Source organism: Sitodiplosis mosellana, unplaced genomic scaffold, assembly GCF_009176505.1.
Source record: "Sitodiplosis mosellana isolate CC-2019 unplaced genomic scaffold, AAFC_SMos_1.0 Smas_scaffold_6166, whole genome shotgun sequence".
Lineage (NCBI taxonomy): Eukaryota > Metazoa > Arthropoda > Insecta > Diptera > Cecidomyiidae > Sitodiplosis > Sitodiplosis mosellana.
Window position 1 is genome coordinate 787,371 of NW_022601407.1, and position 25,728 is coordinate 813,098.

General features: G+C 36.2%; 1 protein-coding gene across 3 annotated transcripts in view; it reads right to left on the minus strand.

The window, feature by feature from the left end:
* LOC129575048 (ankyrin repeat and BTB/POZ domain-containing protein 2) overlaps positions 1 to 25,728 on the minus strand; it is a 91,777-nt gene that overhangs the window by 33,157 nt on the left and 32,892 nt on the right. The window contains exons 2-3 of one of the 3 annotated variants that reach the window (XM_055457867.1): positions 23,253 to 23,343; positions 3,921 to 3,955 (exon numbers count right to left, since the gene is read on the minus strand). The exons of 1 other annotated variant lie outside the window; for it this stretch is intronic. The gene's annotated coding sequence lies outside the window, so the exon portion shown is untranslated. The remainder of the gene's footprint in view (positions 1 to 3,920; positions 3,956 to 23,252; positions 23,344 to 25,728) is intronic. One more of the 3 variants, XM_055457870.1, reaches the window with a different exon arrangement.

Here is a 25,728-nt window from a genome sequence, read left to right on the forward strand (position 1 = left end):
AAGAGTTAGTCTTTTACAATCATGTGCTCATACAATTCATTTGTCACGAAAATTAATGAAAAAATGGCATTTTGTTCGGAAAAGCAAGGTGTACGAACAATTTTGTGAGTAACTGTATATATATATACATATATATGTATATGAAAGATAAATTTGTAAACATAGCACAGAACCATCCACCAAGTCCATTTTTCAAAAACCTTTCAAACTACAATGTATATCGTTATTTTACGCATTTTTGTGGTTTTCCATCACAAAACACACTTGACATCATTCTCGTTTCTACCTGCACACACGCAATAAAACATTTCGCTTTTTTCACTGCATGAATGCAAACGATTTATATATTTGTACATTGTTGAATAGCGCTTTTTTTAATGAAAAAAAAAATGCATTCGAAGAGGATTTGTGTGCCTGATACATATGAATGTAATAGCAAATTTATTCAAGATTGCTATTTATTCGAAAAACTTTTTTTGTTCCAAGTTTTTTTTTATTTATGTATGTGGTTCATTTTGCATGGCTTTTGTATAGATTCTCTACGGTTTGATGAAAAAAAGAATATTCGACTGAATTACAATAAATCAGATTACATTTTGCAAATTATGAGATATTAAATTTTTCAGGCATTTTTTTTTGTTTATTCCCAATTATTTATGAGTTCTCCCTTAATCAAAGCAGACGATAATCCGCTTTTTGTACCATTAAGTTATGCTGGAAGTCAACGTAAAGAGGAGTCCCGGTGAACGGACGACAACGTTAATCTCCTTAATTGTTTCAATAGAGATTTGGAGTGTGCTATCAAATGGTTCGTCTTACTTATGTATTCTGATTCAACGTTTGAAACGAGACAATTCGAAATACTTTCGAAGTGATTTAATAACATCGTGTTCTTTGAATGTGCCCAATATTTTCGACCATATGTGTGCATGTGCTGCATTTGCATCAGTTCGATGTTTGTCGAGCAATACTGATTGTATGTAAAATGCTATAATTATCATGTAGTTTGATACATTCTGAGGGAAATCTTCAACGAAGTCTTATGCTCCAGAATGGATGGAAAAATTTGAGGCAAGTGTGCATTTTCATTTTTCTAGTTTCCAAAGTTATCTACTTTGTTTATTTGTTTGTTTATTGTTTGTTGGCAGACAACTTGCTATCGTCGTATCATGCGAATGTTACGCTATTAGTGTTTGTGCTGTGGGACACGACTGCATGTGGGCTTGGCCATGACATGACACAAGAAAGTGTTGCTAGTAAAAATTAATCCCAGTATATTATGCATTATTATCCTAAGATTCTGGCTATCGATCAAGGCGCCAACCAAAATTCACTCACTGCATGCATACGCAAATACTCCAAAAAGAAAACATCAATTTACACACAGAGTGGAGTGTATGGGTGCTGTGGTCGTTGTTGTTGTTGTTGTTGTTGTTGTTGTTGCTGCTACTGATTCGATGAACAAAACCGAGCACATGTTTTTCAGAATACGGAAATTATGCAAAGCCCAACAAACATAAATTCGAACATAATCAAATATTGTGTCTGTTGAACACACGGTCTTTTCGTTTCACATACTCACGCGAGCGCTCACATACCCGCCCATATGAATCAAGTACACAAATATTCTAAATTAAAATTATCTAAATAAACATTTTGTATTAGATGTTTGCAAGCAAACCGGCTTAGCATATTCAAGAGATACAACAAACAAAATACACAATATGTTTGCTGTTGTATTCACAAGCATGCTATTTATTAAGTTTGATGCATTTTTTTTACGTACATGGGTAAATATAAATAAAATTAACCAGAAATGATATGGATCTATGGAAGCGATGAGATTAAATTTGATTCGGAAGATTTGTCGAGCGAATGTGTCGATGCTTCATCAGTAATAAAATGGATGTGAATCTACGTATTTCATCCCCAAAAAAATTAATATATTCACAGGGCTTTTATTTGATCATGTCGCGTTTTCAACGTGTCTAATTAGTCAATTTTCAAAACCACAAATAGACACATTATTCTCACAATTAACGCATCTATAGCTGGATTTGGGGTTTCAAAAACGAAGGCGTTGCATGCGAAAAGAACAAATTCGCTACGAATCGCGATGCTATCTCAAACCGATGCTTGTGTCAATATCACGTTCCCTAATTTCATCATTTATTTTAATTTGAAAATTATCTACTTCGTTGTTTGTTCGCCTTTTATTTGGATTTGAAAGCGACGTTTCTTGCAAACTTTTTCTCTTTTTTTTCATCCGGTTCTATCGACTCGAATCGAGTTCTTTGATTGAGTTTGATTAGATTGTTTTCGTGCTGCATGAAATTCGGCTGTCAGTGTCGATTTGGACTCGGCTGCAAAACAGCCCCGGGGAAGACGGGCATGTGTGTGTGCATGTTTTTGCCACGCATAGAAGCATACTCAATGGGATAGAATGAAAACAAGAGAAAAACTTCAAACTGCGGGTAATCCGAGTGAAACAAAATTCGACTTTAAAAACTTTTCAATGTTGTTCGCATATTTCTCTTGCCGCTATTTTCAGTGTTTTCAGTTCCGATTGCGACAACATTCATCTCCATGCGCCCTTCCTCCCTCTCGAGTCATACCGTTTTTTTTGTTGGTTGTTGCTGGATGAGAGCGCCCAAGCGCCAACATATCTTGGATAGGGACATATTATTTGAAATGCGTAGTAGCGCGATAAATATGTCTCATGAACAGCGCCTCATGAGTTCAGCCTTTGACGAAGATTGCTCCTTTCATTTGGTTGTTTTCATCGATAGGTTAAAAACGAGTTATCTCGAGCGTTCTGTTGTATACCCGCATACATATAGTTTTAATAACGCGCGACGCACAAAATAAAATGTAGCGTACCGAAAGAAACAACAACCATCGAAATGAATAAAAACGAGAATACGAGAAAAGAAGAAGAAGAGGAAGAGGAAAAAAAGAAATCACCAACAAGGAAAATACATGCATTTATGTATGAAAAGAATTGAAAACGAGGTTGATGTGGTATGAGAACTAAAACATATATGGAGGAAAAATGCTGTTTTTCTTTGTTTGTTTGCACGAAATTTGCTATTCCCATTTTCATTGGACCGTGCAAATGGTATACAAATCGATGTGCTGAGAATTTGAACACTTGTATCGCAAAACGGAAAGGAAGGAGCGAGCGCCGCTTCTGTCTACACATGTGTGTATGTATGTATGCTTTACTCTGCACAAATATCCAACTTTCTATGTGGATTTTTATTTTATTTCATTTCACTTGTTTTCCGTTCTTTCGATTTAGGAGTGAACAAGCGACTCTACACGTTGCTTTTATCTGTCAGTCGTTTCGTTTTCTATCTTATTTTCCTTTCGTTGTTTCGCTTTGTCTCAGTTGTGCACACATGTACGTTGTACAATCTTTATCATTCGATGTTTTTTCCTCGCTATTCTACGGATGTTTTATCGCGTTCACACACATTTTGATAAATCATACTGAAGCATTAATTCCTAATTCCTAATTTCTAAAACAGTCGTAAGGATTTAGTTAAAGGTGGCAACGAAAATGGATCAACCGTACAAAATGCATACATTGAACGGAAGGACAATCGAAATTTCAAGGGTGCCTAACGTACGGACAATGTACATGTCCGTAGACGCTTTAGCATCTAGTACCCTCATATTTTGGAGCAGTAAGTTATATAGATTTTGGTAATTTGCTATTGTCAGTTACATGGGCAAGGCGATACCGGCCATTAAAGCTGTAACAATAATCGAATACTATGTGCACTTGGTCGCTTATTTTCTTTATTATCCTCTTACGATCTTCAATAATTTCGACCATTTTTAATGCAATTCACCACTTCAAATGGCATTTTTATTTCGAGCGTATGATACAAATGACTAGAAAAGTATGCACTTACCTACAACCAAGACCAACTCTTACTCAATGACAATTCTGCAGAAGAAAAAAGAACGAAGAAAATTTTCTGTTGAATAAACTCCAGTAAAACATTCGAAACAAAAATATTCAATTGAAATGGGACTAAATGTATTTCGAAATTGCAACTCAAGCTCAGAGTCTCCGACGATAGTCTCGGTGAATAAGAGATTTAGTTTGGAATTCATTTCATCAGTTTAGATTTTACAGCAGTGCACATTATCTATATATCGAACTATTCACATGAGATTTATTTAATGCTTACTTAATGGCACCGCACATAAACTGAATGCTGGAATTCAAACCATTGCCCGATAATGCACCCCATAGCAAAAACACCACCACCAATTTATTCGGATCGGATTCGGAGAAGTAAAATCTGCGGAAAATCACCTTTTAACGAACGAAATAAGTTGGTTTTCGTGTTTCGAATATTTTTGCTCACGTCCAAATCAATGCGATTTGTGATATGTACAGTGTAATGCAGAAATTAATTTTCCTCTGTCGATGCTTCAATTTGAATCAATTTGAATGAATTCACTATTCTTTGGCTTCAAAATTCAATGCTATCCCATCAATTAGGAAACACAATACGGTGGACCGATGTTCGATTCTCACAAAGAACCGACACCACTCTCACCAAAATCCAATTAACTGAATGCCAATTGCTGTGTTGCTACACACTATGAGAATAAACGCTTCAAATTATGTTGTATGATACATCAATGCAATTGCGCTAACGGTGTAATCCCGAGATTTCTTCGACTCAAATAAGTATTAATTCAATAAGCAGTCGCATTTGTTTGGATATCGCGACATGTGTGAGTATGTTCGAAAATGGAGATTGTGTGTGGGGGGATTTCTATCTGTGCATCGTTAGCATCGAGACCGGACACAGATTTAACGATGTTTTCCAAACAAAGTCAACACACTGATTTCTTTATGTCGTTTTTCGTTTTTTTTCTCTCTTTCTCTCTCTCTCTCTCTCTTCGTATTCGTTGGTTTTTTGTTTCTATCCCTCTGTTGCTCTTCTATTCTTTTTGCCTTGCGCTTCCATATTTTCCCGGCTACATAGTGAAAAGGGATCTAATGACTTGACTTCACATTTATCTTTGGAAATATTCCTTTTTCGGTCTTTGTGCGATGCCATGACCGTATGTGTATATATGTATTCAATGGCAACTGCTTATGTGCGCATTTTCTCGAAACCCAAAGCCCTAATTGCCGATAATGTATTGTTAAGACTATTTCGCCCGTTTTTGTAGCTCAATGGAGTTTTCTTTTTACGCCCATATTTGTGTGTGTGTTTGTATCCCAAAAATCTGATAATTTAGCTACCGCTGGCAGTGGTTACCTATGAATTGCCTTGTCGAACAGCAACAATCGTAATTTATTTCAATTAAGGGTATCATTTGTTTTCGTTAGAATCGCCGCAGGTTTGACACTGAACAACACAAATCAGATTTTATGCCCAATGCTTGAGTAAATTTCCAGTTTTTTTCTTCTTCTTCCAAAATGAACACGTTTAATGTTTTCTCCAGTGTTGTTGGTGAATTCAGAAATGGTGCAGTCATTGTTACGAATAGAAGGTATTGAGCGATGGAGTGACGTTATCAATATTCAAAATATCTTAGTCTCAATTCGGTCTAGACGTCGTATCCCAATAAATTTCACTTGACATTTTCATTGGTAAATATAAATTTAATCGTTTCTTTTATGGATACCAAACCGAAATGGAAATGAGTTTTTTCATTCGTTTCAAAATTAAAAAGGTGTTGATTGAACATCCATGTTATAATATATTGGTGTTTTGAATGCAATAGAGAACTAGCATATCGTATTGTTACATTCTTCTTATACTATTGTATAAGAATAACATCAATAAACTGTAGGGTCATGGTTGTAATTTTAATTATTTTTTGTATGCTCGACAAGCGGCGTTATCACAATGGGACCACTGAGATGAAATTAACAGCATTAAATAGCATTACCAACAAAAAATGGGACCAAGTCCACGGCTTTCACATTGTGAAATTCACAAGCGACACCACAAAGATTGAACAAGAATTGCTGTTGAGATCACATTTTTAAAATAAAATTATAAAAATATGAGAAATGGAGTTCACGCTAGAAATAAAATATATCAAACAATCGTTTTTTCATATGCGCGCATCCATGCCAATCTCGGTGGCAATCTTACATTTTTGTGAATTTTTTTATATGCTCAGTACTTCAATTGTCTGATTGTCAGTTGTATCCCTTATCTAGTTGCTTTGTATTAGATAACAATGCCTTGTTTCTGGTGCACGTTATCTATCATCGTATCGTTGGCATCATCAATCCTTACCGCCACTGCCATATGCCGTCTGTCTTGAGTGGCTTTGAATGCAAAAAAGAAAATACGCAAAATTTATTTTCCAAATTATATTCAATTCCCAACGATAATCCATCTTCTAACGTTGCCTCTAATGTCTAACAAGTGACAAGCTGACCCGCCATCAAAGCCATAGTACCCGTGTGTTAACCCTCTAATGGGCAAGACCGTCTCTAGACGGTCTTTGTTTTTTGTGTTTTAGTTTCATATTTGCACTTTTTTTCCACTGAACGTTTTTTGCCAAACGTCCAAAAACGTCAAGCAGAGTACTCTTAAGACGTTTTTCATTATATTGAGGAGAAAAAATGTTCAAATGTGGAACTGTAACACAAAAACCAAAAAGTTAAAGGGGGGTCCTGACCATTAGAGGGTTAACGCGCATTAATGCCGATGTGTATTGAATTTAGTTGACCAATGAGCTGCCCATCGCAAATGCACACATTATACACACACACACATATAAAATGTGGCACAAACTTACAATTTATTCCCGTCCGGAGAATGAATGGCTTGGTTTTAACGCGTTGCCACCGCTTTTCGTTGCTTTTGCTATTTGCCTTTGGAGTGACTTCCACTCTGGGCTCATTTGCAAACTTATCACCAAATATTATGCGCGCCACAATTCACATATGAGCGAGAAATAGTAGTGTCTCAACGGACACTCGAATCGCAGCATAACAATAAAATCCACTAGATTTTGCGCTTAATTTCGATCTCGTCCGTACTTTGTGGCTAACTGTACTAACCAGTTTATTTCTTACGCTGTATGATGAACGGCAACGGCCACTTCAAAGACTAAATGACGAAAGTTTCCATCAGTATTGAGCAGAAACGAAAAAAAAATTAACGAAACAAATGAGAATGTCGAGAGGCGAAAATCTGCCAGCTGAATATGCAATCAACATTTTTATGCATGGAAACTATAGCGTTAATCGTGGCATATCTTTGCACAAAGCTTAACATCCATTACAATAATTACAAAAAAGACTGAAATGACGAAATATGCAGAAGAAGGACAGGGTAGTGTGAGCTCACAATGAATGAAGAACCGATTCGAGAAGTTAATGTGAAAAAAAGCGCAGCGCAACCTAAAAAACCGTATAGATGGACACACACACAGAGAGAGAAAGAGAGAGAGAGAGAGAGAGAGAGAGAGAGGACTGAATCGGATGGGTAAAAAGAGCGAACGGCATTGCGAACAGAAACACTTTACTTCTTTTTTTGGCTGTCGTCATTTCGGGTGGCTAGCATTTTAGCAAGTCTCAGTAGATCATAGTGCACCAAAAAGCATACTAATGGTTGTGTTTTTGTAAATGCGGCAACAAATTCGTACGTTACACGCTCTTAAATGAGCATACATGTATGCCGTGCGGCTGGGGTCGATGATGAATGAGTTTGTCCGACGACGATTTTTCGGTTCAGTACAACAATTACAAAATTAAACAAAATTCCGCTCGACCACCAACAAAGTACACATACCCACACACAAATGTGCAACACATTCCAGCCAAAGCCAAAAACCAGCACGGAAACGAATGGATTCGGGCTGCAATGCACTGCACTGACAACGATTAGGGTAAAAGCGGCGGGAGGTAGAAAGTGTGGAACTCAGCATTGGCCGAGTTGGTGCTGCACACAAACGACCGAAAAAACGTACTCGAAACATTTCAATTAGAGCTGTTATAAAATAATTTCGGTGCACATGCATATTTTTGAGACTGGATATATTTTACGCTTTCACTTTGTAGTCATCGTCCAGCGTTTTCACAGTTTTTATTTTATTTCATTTTATTTTGCAATGTCATCTGCAAAACGAATAAATTAAAACCACTGAAAACTCATTTGACTGATAGCTTGAAAAATTACATCTCACCTAAATCGTTTCTCGAGTGGCAATTTCTATCGTCCATTTCATTTCTTATAGAAATGCAATCAATCTTACGTTATCCAGGTCAGCTTTTAGACAGCGAATCAATTGGAAGTGTTGTGAAGGCATACTCGATTGGTAAATCAAACGATTTGCCTATAATTCGTCGACCATTACACCATAGAAATGTCTTCTGTTCAAATTTCTTCCCTTCTACCATCACCTTCAGAACAAATAGCTATCTAATTTTCTGAAACTATTTACGAGGGCACAGAATAGAAAACACATTTGCATTATTCATTCGGTTTTCCCTTGATGTCATCGAAGTGTCAGTAGTTCTCCTTATTTAGGTTGAAAGCAATTTCAAAATGAAGTTGAAAAAATATTGTTCAAATTTAGTTGTGCATTCTTTTTTGCGCTCAGTTGGGAGAATATCTCTAGGGGATGGTGTGTAGACATGAATTACTTCTTTAGTTAGCTCAAAGCGAAACGATACCATGCAGCGGAAATTCAAAATAAATTCTGCAAGAGACAAAGTGTGTGAAAAACATTAAAGTTATATCCAAAGCGATTGAAAACACATAGAAGAAGCAAAGACAGTGATGTGCATTTGCACGTATGCATTTAGATGTGAATAAAATGAGAGAAAAACCAGCACAGCATAACCATCTGCAAAAAGCAATTTCACCAAACTGAACTGAACCAAACTAAACACTCCTACACACACACACACACACACACACACACACACACACACACACACACACATACATACACTCACCAGTAAAGGTTCCAGGGTTTCGGAATATTGTTGGCCAAACTTCGCCTAAGTTATTCAACTGAATTCAAATGATGACGATTGATGTAAATAGATGGCGATAAAAGATTCTGAGGATGAAATTTGCAGCAATTTTTCTCAACAAATCAAGACCAAAAACTTTGTCGAAATTGGGCAAACATTTTCTGAAACCCGGTAACTTCACTGACAATTTTGAATTCGCACAATGCGACTATGTTCACTAGCTAAAATATAAAAAGATCATATGTGACAAAGACGAGCCAAAAACGTTACGAATTGATAGCGCAGGACTCCCCATGACTTGGGTTGACTTCACACAAAAAATCAATTTTGGAATTAGCAAAATCTAATCGATTCTTCTTCTTTTAGTATGCTCGAGGCGAGGCCGAGACGTGAGATATGGAAGCGCCTCAAATATCATTCGAACAATGTCAAAAACTGAATTTAATGCCATTTCTTTGTTGTCACAGATTTACACATTGTTTGCATCTGCAAGGCACAATGGCAATGCATTGAATCAGATATTCAAGCCATTTCAATAGCATGCAACGGCTCTTGTTTTTGAACAAAAAAATCTTGCGATCTCCGGAACTGTACACTTTTACGTATTTCTTCCTCCATTTTCTCATTCTCTTGTCGGTACATTTTTGATTGTTTTTGATAATATTGCAGTTTTTATGGTATCCCTTCGGGAAATAGAGGGAATGGAAAATCTTATAACAAACATTTATGCTGATTCTTTTTCCGTCGTTCGCGTGCGTTGTTGTCGTTATAGTTGCAATCATGAGCGCGTCTAACGTTTGAACTTTGAATATTCGCATTCTCATTTCGTTCAACTATTTTTCGATGCTTTTTCCCCCATTGATTTTTTCTTCCGCAGAACCATGCCACTAGCACGATGCCGTTGTTCTTGACGTTTGACTCTTGATAGTTTTTTTTTCTTTTGCGCAATCAATTTTGTCTTTTTATGTCAATACGGAATTGAAGCCAGGCACTTTTCACTCGGTTAAACGGGGAAAATGCATGAAAATAGCTATTTTGGAAGAAAGAAATCCCAAATATAAGAGAAACGACAAAGCAGCATGCGAGAATTGAATAATAAAAGAATTCATTTATCTAATTCAAAGGGTTTTCTCCAAAAAGTCAAACAACTTATTCTATTATTAAACTTTGCTAGTAGGTTGGGTAGGAGATTCGCCTTCAAAATTGAAATGGTTTTGAAAGGAACGCATGGATTTATCAAGATTGTGAAAATATTTATTTACTGAATGCATTTTCATACACATGAAGTAATTCTTTTTAATCAATTTTCAAGCATTGCCAATCATTGTTCATAAGATTCCTTCGTAAATGCGGCATTGTTACTAGAATGAGAATTCCAATCAATTGAGTGCCAATAAATTATTTATAATAAAAACATTTTCTGTGACGCACTGAGTCGTAGTTGTGCACAAAATTCCAATTCAAGATTCGACTATTAAAAGGCTAGTTTTTTGGGGTGGGTTTTTGCTTTACATACCAATGAAAGCACGTTTAATTTTTGATAACTGAAGCGTGATTTCCATAAAATGAACTGTTCGGCATAAAATTCGGCTCGCTTAACCGCAAACCGTCGACAATGTGGGTCCATCGAATATGATTAAAATATCGTAGAGTACAGTGTTGTGAAAGACAGTTGAACGGCAAGTTTTAAATTGTGTCTAAGGAACATTATTGTTTATGCGAATTGAAATTGGCCTAAGGAGTCGAGTTGAGTAGAGTCGAATATAAGTCGTAGAAAGCGTAAAATTTTAATGCGCATGGGAAATATGTGGAGTAAAAAGTGCTTGAGAGTAGAGTGAAACACGGAACGGTTCTTCAATTAGTTTTTATTGAATCATTGAAATGCCATTAAAGCGGAAATTCTGTGAGCAATCGTAACATATGAGCATATTTTCCACTCGGTATAAGCTTTGGCAGTATAAAATCTCCATCGCACAAAGTGAATTGACATAAAAAGCGAAACAAAACTGCAATACAAAAGAGCAAACTCAACCGGTAGCTTTTTGTATAAAGAGTTCTGAACGAGTGAGTGAACGAGCGGGTGAGCGGGCACGGAAAAAAGCAAATCAATAAAACGATGGAGCCGAAGAGAGCAACAGAAAAAAAATATGCTGGTGTTTTTTCAAGCGAATTTAAATCGTATGTTGAGTGGGCATGTAACTTTGTACTTCTTTCCCATTTCGATGTAAAATCAATAGCCGGAAAAACTTCGGCCAGAAAAATAAATCGGCAGCTCATGTACACGGCATGGGAAGGAGTACATTAACCAACGAAATGACCGCATCGCCCAGCTATATCGATCGAAAACGTATGCTTGTTCAAGCTCTTAACTATTTAATTTGCAATTATTCTACTACAGCAGCTGCATGTGGACGCGCTATACTATTTTTTTCAAGCCGTATGTGTTCGTTTTTCCGTTGCATCGCTAGCTTTCACATGATTTCATCGCAATTCTTTGGTTTGGTTCTGTTGTTGGGCACTACGTTTTGTTTATCGTTCATACGGGATAGAATTGAGCATTGCAAATAAAATACGAGCTCGTTGAGGATTTCGCAATGTGAATTACCAATTGAGGCTGTGAGAATGAAAATGACAATACAGGAATAAACATTCTGAAGCGCATCATGAAAAAAAATTCGCAAAAGTGAATCATGAGTTCTGAATACGTAAAAGTGAACCATGAACCTCCTATGCTGCCCATGTAAGTTCATGTTTCACTTTAGCATATTCAGAACTCATGATTCATCTTTGCGAATTTATTTTCTTGATGCGTTTCAGAATGTTTATTGCTGTATTGCCATTTTCATTCTCACAGCCTCAATTCAAAGAAGGGAAATCAACCAATCCATTTTCCCCCCAGATCGCGTTCTTGGTGCACAGCTGGGAAAATGTTTAACTACATAACAATTTAACCGGAAATTGTGTAAGTCAAAGCTGAATTAAATTGATCTAAGGGTTATGAGAATTGAGTTTTATCGGTCAATTTGAGCCATATTAATTGTGATTGTGAGTACACTCGTGATGTGAATCATTTCCATTCATTAGTTTTTCTATTGGTTTTGCTTTGGAAATGCATTTTTTGCTCTTCGATTTTTGTTTCGATACGAATTTCATTTTCAATTGGAACTATTTAATATGATGAATAATATGTAAATATGAGTTAATTGCAATGTTATGCCATGGTGAATCTAATTTGAAAATCACCCAAAGCCATGAGTAAATTTGATGTTGGAACGTTTCGTCAATAATTAAATTTATTGAAATTATGACGGTTTTTGGCCCACATCCAATAATTGCATTCATTAAAGTGTGCACAATTTCATTGGCGGTGGTAAATGCAACTGATCACACAAAATTCATTTATCTAAATAATAAAAAGTAATATTTACAATATAAATGTGTTTGGCTGTATAAACTCTGGGCTGTATTGATTAGTTCAATTTAATTTTTGTGTTAAAAATCCACATCCAATAATTAATACACGTCAATTCATTTACACTTTACGGCATTTTAATGATTTATTCGTGAGATAAAGCGAATGCCATTTTGGAATGTTTTAATATATTTTTTTTGCTGTATAGGCGCCGAATTTTATTGTTTATGGACACCAAAAATGCAGAGAAGAAAATAGTACATAAACGTTTTCAATGAAGAAAAAATAACGACAATGAAACAGTCGAATTTTGGTTGAATCGTAAACTATTATTGGTGATGTGAAAAGTTGATTAAACGGAAATGCTTTAGCTTGATTTAATTACAACGATGTTTGTAGTTATGGTAAGATATGCATTTAAACGAGTTTTAAACGGTATTTTCATAGTATCAATGACGATCAATCCCGATACCAGTCAATTTTAATTAATTGAAATATTCCCCAAGCTTTCAATTGAATTATCCTTTTTCTGTAGCTTTTCGCTTACCAACGAATGATGCAGCATTATCATTCCAATTGAGTCAATAGACAATCGTATGCGTTAGTGTATGTGTGCAGATAGGATAGGATGGAATGGAATGATGAACGAACTCGAACAAACAAAACCAAAGGAAATGTAATCAACTTACTTTTTGTTCTGCGACTATGCAAAATTGATGTATATGTTCAACGGAATGAATGCAAAATAGAGAAGAGGAGGAAGAGTGAACAAAACAAAACAAAAAACACTTGAGAAAATAAAGGAAATCCAAATGGTAAAAGTAAACATTGTGCAGGTATATTTATGAATCGACGACCGAGAGCAGAGACACAGACATTTCTCAAATATCATCCAAAGGAATGCAAACATAACACACAAGGCAAATAAAATAAAACGTTTCCTTTTCTTATTTTCACAGTTATTACATTTCGCAATTGCGGTTTCATATTCGATTTCCATTCATTCGATTTAGTCTTGAGCAACAGACAAGCGTGGTAAATATTGAACTGAAGCACCATCCATATGAATGATAACAAAATGACAACGATAAGGAATCTGTTTACTTTTCACAAATGCTCACAACTGCTCTCAACAAGCCAAACGAAAACCACATCGAAAATAGAAGCTTTTCACTTGAACTCGAAAATGCATTCTCGTTCCATTCCATTCATTTTCCATTCACTTTCGTGTTATCGAATTGCTACATCAGGCACACTGCAAACACAAACACATTAATGTATAACAATGTGACGCTCTCAAATAAATATTTGATTGAGACATGAAAAAGTCCCCGGTCACTTTGCGCAGCAAACAAGATTTTCGAAACCGTTACCAAAAAACCAAACTATTGAAAGATGAGTCCCAAACGTTCGAATACTTTGGAATGCATGTTTTTTCGCACATTTCATCCTCTTCAAATTTATTACGTTTCATTTCTGGTCATATCATATTTTCGTAGAAATTTTACCAACTTTTATTTCGTCGGAATAAAGACAATGTCTTTGCGACTTTTGTCGAATCAATACAAAAATCCAAATATCATATCAGATCGGGTCAACGCTTACGGTTCTTGTTACATAGGCAAATCCATGCCTAATTCGTAAACTTTCAGTGTTTTATTTATGGCTGCATATAATCGTTGACTGGTCAAATAATTGACAAATCGCTATTTTCCGAATTGTGTGCGATGGATGTAAACCACGTCAAAAACAACATGCCAACTAAACGAATAACGCATCATTTACTGTCGCAAACATGCATTCTCATCTGGCTGCGAATTCAGTCGACGGATATATTCATTCCAAAATTAGGTACGTATACATAGACAAACATTGTTCGTAAAATAGTCATTTATGATAAAAATTTGCTCATCTATGAGAGGAGATATATTTCTAATTGTATACGGTTTAGTGCAAAGGTGAATCTAAATAAATGTGTATTCTTGCTCTGTCTATCGTTTGTTGATCATCCACATTCTTGCCTATGGGCTTATTGTCCTAAAATACCAGTATCAAAATCATAATCAGGTTCAAGTGTTCCAATTACGGTAAAATCAGGATAATACTCATTCCAACACACGAACGCAATAGACTTTCATTATCTGAACATGTTATTATTATTACCTATTTTTTCTTGATGCGTATAAAAATAATTGAAACAAATTACTTGGATTTTTGTAGCTGCTACGTATTCGTTACTAGGATAAAATTTAATACAGCATCATTTTTATATAAAAAAAGACTTGACATTAATAACGATGCCATAAGTACAGATTGGCTCCCCTCTCATTCACAGAGGTCGATGAACTTCTCTATTTTTTTGGAAATAAAAGCTTTCCTTCTCTCAAGTGGTTGCCAACGCCCCCAATGCTACAAGAACTACAACGAATTTTGTAACGAACATGCAGCAACCTTTTTTTATGCACCACAAACGTAACAGATTGACGAAAAATCATAATCAAATTCCAACGGCCGTTGTTATGTGGGACTGAACAATAGGATAAAACAAGGAAATACATTACTGTATAAAAAATGTTTCCTCCGTAGTTTTTACTGGGTAAACAATTCATGAGCTTTCTTTCGGATGCAAAACGAAAAATCTTCTTGAAAATATATCCTCCGGTGCGCCAGCTAAAATGTACGGCTCATTTAAAATGCAAGGAATGAGTGAATTGTGATTTTTCATAAAATCCTCGGGCACTTACAATCGAAACAATGCTTGAGAGAAAACTCAAAAATTGAAATCAAAGCAAATGTGTGACAATAAAATTGTGTTGAATGCCAAAGGTTTTTTATTATTTTTTTATTCAACAAAAATGCACACAATACATTTATATTCATTTGAATAGTTTAATGGCCTTTCAAGACCATTGGTTCCCATGATTTACAACTTGCAAAATATTTCAAGTGCTGGATTATTGCCCAAAAAGAGAAAAAGAATTAAATATTTTTGTTGAAGTGATGCAGAGAATTGGTTGTGATGATGTTGCGATCAAGTTAGGTGGTAAATACTGTGTTCGAAATTCGCCCCGGGGCAAAAGTCTCACGTCCCCGATATATTACGTATGTTTATGTCCAATGAAATGCGCTGTTGGCGCCATCAAAATGTCAACACCCAGTAATAATTCCAATGTGTTGTCTTTTTAGTCACATTGACTAAAGCACTTTCAATCTGAATGGTCTATAAAGTGCCGGAATGAATATTTTCACAATTCGAAATGGAACTGGCCACACTAGTTCACTATGGTTATATCGTCTTGCCAAGCAAAATTTTCTGCTTTTCTTCGACGTTTTTCTGGTGATGGAATCTTGCATCCATCATGAAATATTCTTGAAATATTCCGGACAATATTAAAAACTTTTATACACTCCGTGTGAAATATTTCACAGTCAATTCAAATTCATCGGATAAAAACCTAACGCAACCCCTTTTACGACTCATTCTTATGGCCGAATCTAATATGATGCTCCGAAGTGGGCGACCGATTGATGTGAAACATGAACATGAAGAAAGAGGAAAAATGGCTCAAATACCGGATTGAATTGCATTAGAGGTATTTCTGAAATATATGCTTGCTGACTTTAATCCGTGACAAATGTTAAACGTCCACCGAAGCATGTTTGTATGTGTCGTGTATATATATATAGTGTGTTGAACAAAGCAAATATTCTGCTTTCAAAAAAATTTTTGCTTCATGTTGTGTCCAATGTGTGCGAATAGTGAGTGGTAGAAAGTTTTCTTGAATTATTTCCTCGTTCGAAACGGTCAGTGTTTCGGATTGGTCGCGCAATCCAATGAAAAATCGAATCCAAACCCGTGCACAAGCGATAAATCACATTGACTTCACAATAAATATGTCAATTAGGTTAATTATAAATAACAGCCAATAAAACACTCTATTATCTCGATGACAGTTTCAATATGATTGCGATACATTTTCATTTTGTTCGACTTGAGCGTTTCGAAATTGCCAGAGTCTTATTAAAAATAATGAGATTGACTGCAATGATACTTGCATTGGATGATTACCAATTTATTACATTGTTCTTTTTTCTTCTTCTTTTTAATTAGATAAAACATTTGATCGAATGAAATGGTCTGAACCCGAGTGTTTTCCTACGTAATAATGGGGGTACGTATGTAGCTCTCATCCGAGAAGTATGTTCAATTGTTCATTGGATAAAGATTTTGAGCTTCGATACAGAGATTGCTTTTTTGGATTTATAGCAAGTCGTTTTACTCTGATCAAAATTTCATTGCAACCTAGAATCGATCGAGATTGTCAAATATTCATCGGTGGAAAGGGCGATATATTTTTGGTAGTGAATCGATGGTACAATGCCGATTCCGTGGGAGTGTTTGAGATTTCATTTACATAATAATTGAAGGATATGTTATCAATACGACGCACACTCAATTTTGTGACCCGGGCCGCATTGCACATACATACACTCACACACACACACACACAAATACAACGAATTCAACGCCATAAATTTAATAAACTAAGCGTTAAATTACCCGGTTTATGTGATTTTAAGATGTGCTCATAACATGTTTCATTCGCGAATTTTTTTTTCCTCATTTTCGATGCGTGGCACATCACGTATCAATCCAATGTGAATGGATAACTTAATGGATTTTCATTTTTGCACGACACGCTCACACCCGAAAGACGCAAATTGTACTTACAATTTCGAGAGTGCGAAAAATGCACGAATCCATCCATGCGCTAGCGCTTGCTCATAAAAATGGCTGTTCAAAAGCATAATTTCATTTTGAATTCTATATTGCTCGGAATATCCGAACAAATCCCGTTATCGTTTTACAATATCTAACAGCGATTACTTTATGCAAAATACATTAGCACAAGGAATATTAAATGCTTTCGTTCATACTGAAAAATTGTGGAGGAAAAAAACACACGAAAAATAATGAATTCGTTTGCAAACTTGGGAAGGGGCGAATAAAAAAGCAGACGAAATTGAAAAGCTTTACTCGAATTAAAAAAAAGTGTACATTTTGAAATTTGAGAGTTGGAAGTTGGTAAAAAGCGAATGATAAATTTGGATTTTTAAATGCGTGTGCGCGCACGCTTGTGGTTTTGTAAATCTCCTACAAAAATGTTTGTGTTCACATGTGCATTAATATGTTTGGCTGCGGTGATAATTCAGTGTTCAGTGGATTTTGCACTCAGTCACGATCATATTAGTGCCTTACAAATGTATTCAACCATGAAAAATATTCGTTATGCGATAATCTTGGTGCTGATGCTCTTGCAGCTTCTCTGCTGATGGCATTTTTTTCTCTCTCATCATCAAGCACATCTTCAACTTATTCTAGAACATAATTCACTCGAAAAGACGACATAAGTAAAAATCCATTACACTGCAGACGGCTCAAAGTGTATGTCTTTATTTGGTTAACGTTGGTGACGAAAGGAAGCGAGAGAAAAAAAATGCTTTTATCTGTAAATATATGTCATCAAACAAGAGACGGAATGGAAACAGAAGCAGATGAGGAGTTGATGATGTTTACTTAAAATTATGCATCTCCAGTCACAGCGTACAGCAGCCAAAGCACCTTCCGTTTTGGCGATGAGCACCGATATTACATATTACATTTTAACCCATAAAATTATGACGCATTGAACATTTTGCGCTGTAGATGTTCGTTTTCGCGACAATTACGTTCTCATTTACTTTCAGATAATAACAAATCGCTCTGATGATGACAGCAGTTAACATTTTCCACCGTACTTGCCATTGCGATTGTATGCACCACACTCTGAAAATTGCCAGTAGCTTCAGCTAATATTCACCCACTCCAAACAGCGAGACACTTGGTTCTTTTCCTTTGTTTGTAGCGCGCGTGTTTCTTTTTTCTTCTTTCTCTATCAGCCACAGTTGATGTGGTAATGGTTTTTCTACTCCTAAATGAGTTAAACTACGATGCGAAAATAGCGCACTCAAAAAGTGTATAATTCAATCAGTTGGAAAATGGAAACATTGAATAAATTGCTATAAGCACAACGATGTGAAGACAAGCAGCGGCACTTGTCGCCTTGCTTTCACTATTATCGTCCCAATGGCATTTTCGCTGTTCCATGTGGTGCTAGATGTTTGATTGTAATGTACAATATCAATTGATAGAGCCCAAAATAAATATTAGTAGCTGCTGATGATCTCTTATGATTTTATCGTTTTCATCAAAAGCAAGCGTAGTTTTTTGTCGCAACCTGAATCGAAATTTACTGATTTAAATTAAATATTTGGTGCATTTTTCATGATTATTTCATTGGAATTGCTACGTTCTCATTCGAAGTTCTCTGGGAAAAATACCCAAAATACACTCGACAATCGATGGCCTGTGTTGGGAAAATGGTATTCATCATTGAAATTCCAGAGAAAATTTAATCAAATTAAACGGCGCAAATGTGAAAAAGAGCGAATGCGATAAAAGTTGCGAGTTTAACAATTCGGAGCGACGATGGAATTGAAAAACCAGAGGCACACCGAAACTAGCTCCAAGAACACTTACGCACGTCGTTTTGACGCCGGCAAAGCATAAACCATCGAAAATAATAAAGTCGCTGTAATGAATGGATATCATCGTCGGTGTTGGCAGTGTATGTGTCACAAAATGGCGTTGCATTTTGCGTGTGTGTGTGTGTGTGTCGCATGCTTTCGCGGTCCATTTAGCATTTTAAAGATCTCATTTATAGCATCGTTGCGTATAAATTGGAAGAGCGACTCCAACTGAAACTGCTGAGTACTACAAAATGTCTCGCCCAAATGAAATAGGTGAAATCGTAATTTTTCATCAATTACGACCACCTGCGACATTTCTCGTATACACATTCTCGCCCCAAAACTCGTCGTATGAACGACGCTAATCAAAAGATAAATTGAAATCGGTCCTGCCAATTGTTTCTCCTTCGTTTATTTTACACTCATTGTTATTACTTTTTGACGGTTTTATTCTGGCCATTTGGTTTATGTGCTATTGCCTAATTGATAAAACCGCTGTGCAACTGTCTTTAAACTGTCACAAACGACGTATGATTGGCCATTCCGCTATAAATTTCATTTTAAGTTGACTCCGCATATCCGCTAGGAAAAATAAAAACACTAAACCTGATGGATTTCGTTATTTTTTTATACCAAGTATGGAGTGAGACAGATTGGGTTCATTTTAAGCGATTATCGGCGTGCTACAGCCTTTTGTGTTCGGCAAAATAAAAGATGGATTGGACTCATAAAGCACAGCCGCCCAATACAATACAATACAATACAATACAATACAATGCAACGAAAAATGTTATTGATGTGTGGTAAAAAGATAATTTTCGGATCACTAAGCAATTGCCCATAAATTTCTTATCAATTGTTTACCATAAGCTTTGTGTAAGTCAGCGTGAACTCCATGTATTTCTTACACTTAAAGCTTAATCTAGATCTGAAAAAAAGAAGAAGAAAAAACTGGGGAAAAGGAGACCGAAAGTATTCAAACATGAACGGGATTGAACATGATAATGTGTTTAATCTGGTTTAAATTGGGGGAATAAAACTTTAATTGACTATGTTGGTAAAATCCATCCAGATAAGTCCAAATTAAGGTTAGGCATTCTTTCGAAATCCATTTTGCTTCGAATTTCTTGTCATATTATTTTTTTGTTAATTCTCCGTTTTTCGTTTGGTTAGATTTAAAATGGAAAATAAGTCAAAAAATACATTGTTTGTATATTTAGACGATTTCGATAGTTCTTGGAGAACTTAGTTAGGATTTCCATTCTATACGACATAAAAGAGCCGATTATGTGTGACAACAAGCACATGTGGGATAGAATCGATGCAGACTTTGATAAATAATGAAATCGGTGCGATTACGTTCGGAATTAAGTTTGTTCCTGATTAAATACAGATGCCAAATGTTTATTTCGCACATTGGAGACGTTGGATATGTGGACAATCATAGCAACAGCCAAACGTACACGATAAATAGTCCCAGTGCATCGATGGCAAATAATTGTTATCTGTATTTTATTGTGTTTGCCGATGTCTGTATTGTACACCTTCTCGCTTCACTAAAACTGTTCTGCATAATTCGATATATGTGAATGTGGGACGTTGTCACACTTGGAACGCAATAAAAATCGATACGGCGTGAAAACGATGAAAAATGATGGAGACGAGTGTTTCGTTCGAAATTGTGAGAACGAGAAGAGAAGGAAAGCCGATTTTAGCACCAAATATAAGAGCTATAGAAAACAAATCAAAATGAACACAATGTATTTGGATCTTATTTCCACTTATGTCCTCGCTCTCTTTGTCCATCGATTCAGGGCGCCTTTGTTTTGTGCGTCTACCGTTTTATACTATGTTACCGCCGGATGTGATGCATGTGTACACAATATACCGTTAAACAAGCAAGTAAATAAAATAGAAATACGTTTTTAATACTATTTTACGATTGGTCCATAAACTCCGACGCCACTATCGGGGGAGCAAACAGCAGCAGCTCCAACAAACAGCGGTCTTTCTCTCTATGTCTTTGTCTCTTTCACTCGTTTGCTTGCTTTCTTTTCCAATACGAGTGACAGAGGAAGAAGAATAAGGCGAGGAATCAAGTATAGGAATAAGTGATATTGACATGGAAGATACACGCACGCACAAAACAAAAGCCAAACCTGTCAAACAATCGAAAGCATCGAACATCGTAAGTATACTATTAATTACATCTAATCGCTTCAGCTTAAGTTAGATGACTGTTCAACTGCTGTTGTTACTGTAACTTCGTTACTTTTTTTTCTCTTCGTTTTCGTTGTCTTCTCAAGCTTGGTTGTATCGAGTCAACACTGGATTCTCGCTGAATGACCAGCGTCGAGTATAGAAGCTCTGTCACTCGTTCACATGACGACCGAGTTTTGTTTCGTATTTTGACGATTAGCTCCTCTTTCTCCGATGCATACATTCACACAGAAACTTTCTTCTTTATCTTTGCATTGTAGCGCTCCATTTTATTTTGTCGTTTCGCCGTATTCAAGCTGTTTTTCCGCTGAGCAAACATTATTATCTTGTATTATCAAATAAAGGAGAGAGCTAGAGAGAGTGAGTGAGTGAGTGAGAGAGAGAAAGAGAGAGAGTTTTTCGAGCGAGAGAGAGTGATGGAAAAGTACAAACACAATGCAAACGAAATGAAAAAGTACGTGAAAACAAACAAAGAAATAACATTAGCCGTGACATTTAAGAAGTTTGCACGGACGATAAACGCATTAAATGCGAATGCCACCATTGTCTGCTACATTAATATGATTTGTTAATCTTTCCAGCATGCGGTTTTACCAATTTTGAACATGGAGAATCTCACGGGATTCCGCTTTCAGCTGAAGCTACTCTTCAGTTTCTGTATTTCAAATCTCGACAGTTCATTTACTTTCGTTGTGATTTTTTTCTCTAAAAAACATAACTTCAAAAGTTATCACAGAGATTTTTTTAGTATGTTGTGACTGTTCTATTGGTGTGAATGAAGCGATACAAATTTGGTAGAAGTAATGCAAAACAAAACATATTTTATATATATGATTTCAATATAAATTGTTATTTACTTTAATCAGTTGATTGATGCAGATCGAACAGACAATACTCTCCTCTGAATCTCAACCATGGATACATATGGCACCCATAGAATAAAAGAACAACTTTTGAGCTATTTATCTATAACTGAGACGGAAAAAACTAAGAGCAAAAAAAGACAAATAAAGTTGCGGGCAAAAGTGACACAACTCAGCATTGAGCGGAAAAGACGTTTTTTGCATTTCCCTCTCTACTGGAAATAGATAATGATTAGGTGTCTTCGGCATTATTGTAGAAAATAAAAAGAACTACAAATAAGCCGAGTTTACACCTAGTCGCTATCTCTTTCCAGGAGCGAGAAAAATACAAAAAACGTTGTTTCCGCTCAATGCTGAGTTGCAAAATTTTTTGCAAATACCTATGTGCATTCGATAGACTATCGCTACAAATCTCCGCAGAAAAATTTTTACGTTCCTGTTTTTACAGGGGAGGTCGCCAGGGGGGGTTTGAAGTTTGAAGATTCGGATTTTCCGGAGGCTATAATTTCCAAACGGCTGGAAATTTCTAAGAAGTGTCTTTGGAAAAGTTGTAGATCTCGTCAAAATTGAAACATTTGTCGAACAAATCACCCCAAAAAAACCACCCATTCAGGGTCAAATTTCACCCTAAATTTCGGAGATTTTCGACTCACCCTGCCTATCTTGAAGTGTTGATGAAGCGGGATGAAGTCTTCAGCAAGTTTTTAATCTTGATCCGATCTACAACTTTTCCAGAGACACAATGTGAAAATTCCCAGCCGTTTAGGAGTTAAAATGCCGAAAATTCGGAAATATGGGTTTTCCCGAAGAAGATTAATTCTGACCGGCTGGGAAATTCACCCCCGAGAAATCACACCTTCAAGATAAAGACCTTTTGGCCGGCGCAAGATAGAGGTGGCGCCTAAATAATATGTAAATTTTTATTAGCAATTTGCGGCATTTTAAAGAACTATCAATACTTGTTGTTGTTGTCACGAATTTCGCAACAACAAGAAGTATTGATAGTTCCTAAAGTTGCCGCAAATTGCTAATACATCTTATTTAGGCGCCACCGCTACTCACTGTCACGTCAAATACATTGGTTCTTATGGCAGAGAAGCACAGGTTGAATCACAATGACAACAACATACTCAACCGACAGAGCCTAGTGTATGTGTGTGTGTGTATGAGAGATAGAGTGTGCCAGAAAAATAGAGAGAAAACCCACCTTCTATGTTGTTTCGTTACTAATATGCGAAGGTTTGAACTCAAATTGGGATATTATCATTGACTCCTCCTAGTCTAATCCAGGCAAACATCTGAAAATGGAAGGAAAAACACATTTTTTTAAAAGACTTTAAACTCAATCCAAAATTATACCCATCAACAGTCAAGTAAAAGATCATTAAGTTAGATAATACTATGTTCCGACGCCTTACGCGTCGCACAGAACAACCGAGTTTCCATAAGAATAATAGAGAGTAGACGGTATTGACACTGCTGGGAATGTAAATAAAATGACAAATGCGATATTTTTCAATTAGTTTTTCCTCCTCTCGGAACTGGTGAGCTGTCTCATTGTTGTTCGGGTATTCTGGTTACTTTGTGCACTTACACATTCCCTTACTCATTTATAGTATTGTCACGTAGAATTCGTTTGGCCACATTGGCATTCATTTGTTTCAAATCGACACCAGATAGAATAGAAGAATAGGATCTCGTGTACCCTTGTCCTTTGTGTGCCGGTATCGATATCAAATGAGAAATGCGCTTTCCACACGCATCCGCGTATCCAAACTACAGCACAGAACCGACACTTCATCTCCAAGTCATTCTGTCGAATTGTGTTTTTTTAAAAGCATTTTATTATTTCATTTGACATCGTTCTTGTTCTTTTTTTGTATTTGCGATCCTTTTGTCAGCGGAAGCCTTTCGTGCTCTGTGTGTGGATCACGTTAGCTCGTAATACAATTTTCGCAAATATATAATGAACTGATGTAGTAACAATTTACGATGCAGAACACATTTTGAATCAAATGAAATTTTCTTACATTTGGTCTGCACTGAAGGAAATCCTATCGCTAAAACGTGTCATTACTCAACACGAAAACCCCGTCATCGTTCGATGAATGGCTAATTTTTCGTTTTGCCCGTTGCCAAACGGCAATACCAACTCGGAAAATGCCACTTGAACGAAAATTGAATTCCGTCCAAACACTGATTAAGTTTCATTTTCAAAGTCAAAATTACTTGAATAATGTGAAAAGAATCGCACGAAAGCAATTTTATTAACAAACTCTGTTCGTTCATTTGCCAGCACGGTCTCATGGTAGAAAATTACATTTTGAACATATTTTCGTTTGCCTTACGCCTGCCTTCAACCGACGACAGAAAAACTTTTTCCGCAACCAAAAAGGCGCATATATACTTCTTCATCATAATCCTTTTTATTATGAACCAGCAGCGTTTTTTTTGTGTATGTTGCAATGAAGAAAGAAAAAAATTGGTCGTATGCAGAAGAATGTACTTTTTGATAGTGTTCAACATTCATGAACAGAGTGGATGCAGAGTGCTGGTCAAAGGGGCAAATAGTTTACAATTCAATAGTCATGCATCTTCTTTATAGGGTCATAAAAATCCTGGCCATATGCGCTATTTTAAAATATGACCCATACAAAGAATTGCCAATCCATTTAATGTATGACCATCGATGCAAGTATAAGTGTTCACGGGCCAAATACACAAATAAATTCACTCCGACCAGAAAAAAATTCATTCCATTTTATTTGAACTTGTATCATTTCTTTTTGTATGAAATTTAAAATAAAGTGGATAGTTCGAGGCGGTTTATTGAAGAAAACCACCGTGAGCCGAACCAGATCGAGTACGGTACTCTGGAATCTGTTGACACCAGATCGTTATTATATGGAGCTTTCGGAATAGAATGCAAAACTTAACAAAATATACGCAAAAGCGGCACTTAAATACAGAGATTACTATGGGATATTTTTATTCATATGGGATAGAAATATCACATAAAAATAACAGATTTTTTTCGCGCGTTGTGTTCAACGAAACGCATAAATACACAATAGCGATTCTGCACACACAGAGATTTTTGGACTCTGAACATTGAACGCGTTGAACGTTGAACACAACGCGTGAAAAATATCTGTTATTTTTATGCGATATTTTTATCCCATATGAATAAAAATATCCCATAGTAATCTCTGCTTAAATATGAGTCGTCGGGAATAAAAATGATTAAAGTTGAACCACTTATGGATAAGCGTAACACAATATTGTATTATAAGAAATTGAAGTGGTATAATCAGGTCAAATCCTGAAAATACATGGATCAGCTGAAATTCCACCGGATTTGCATTCTAGGCCATCAAACTAGCTGGGTATTAACACTCCCTTTGGGAGTGACACCACGGTCACAGGTGACACCACGGTGGCCACAGAAGCCAATGCAATAGCAGCGGCGCTCCGAGGTTTCCTTGAAACTTCCCATGTTGACGGTCGCAACACAGGCAAAAATCGAAAAAAAAGTTTTAATTTTTTTTTCGATTCTAATACAGTATTGTTTCTGCCCAATCTATTAGTGTTATCGGCACATCGAAACTTGTGCTCTTTATCACCTAATTTGCACTCCAAAACCCAATCACAACCAAAACCACCATCAAAATGAATCATCATAC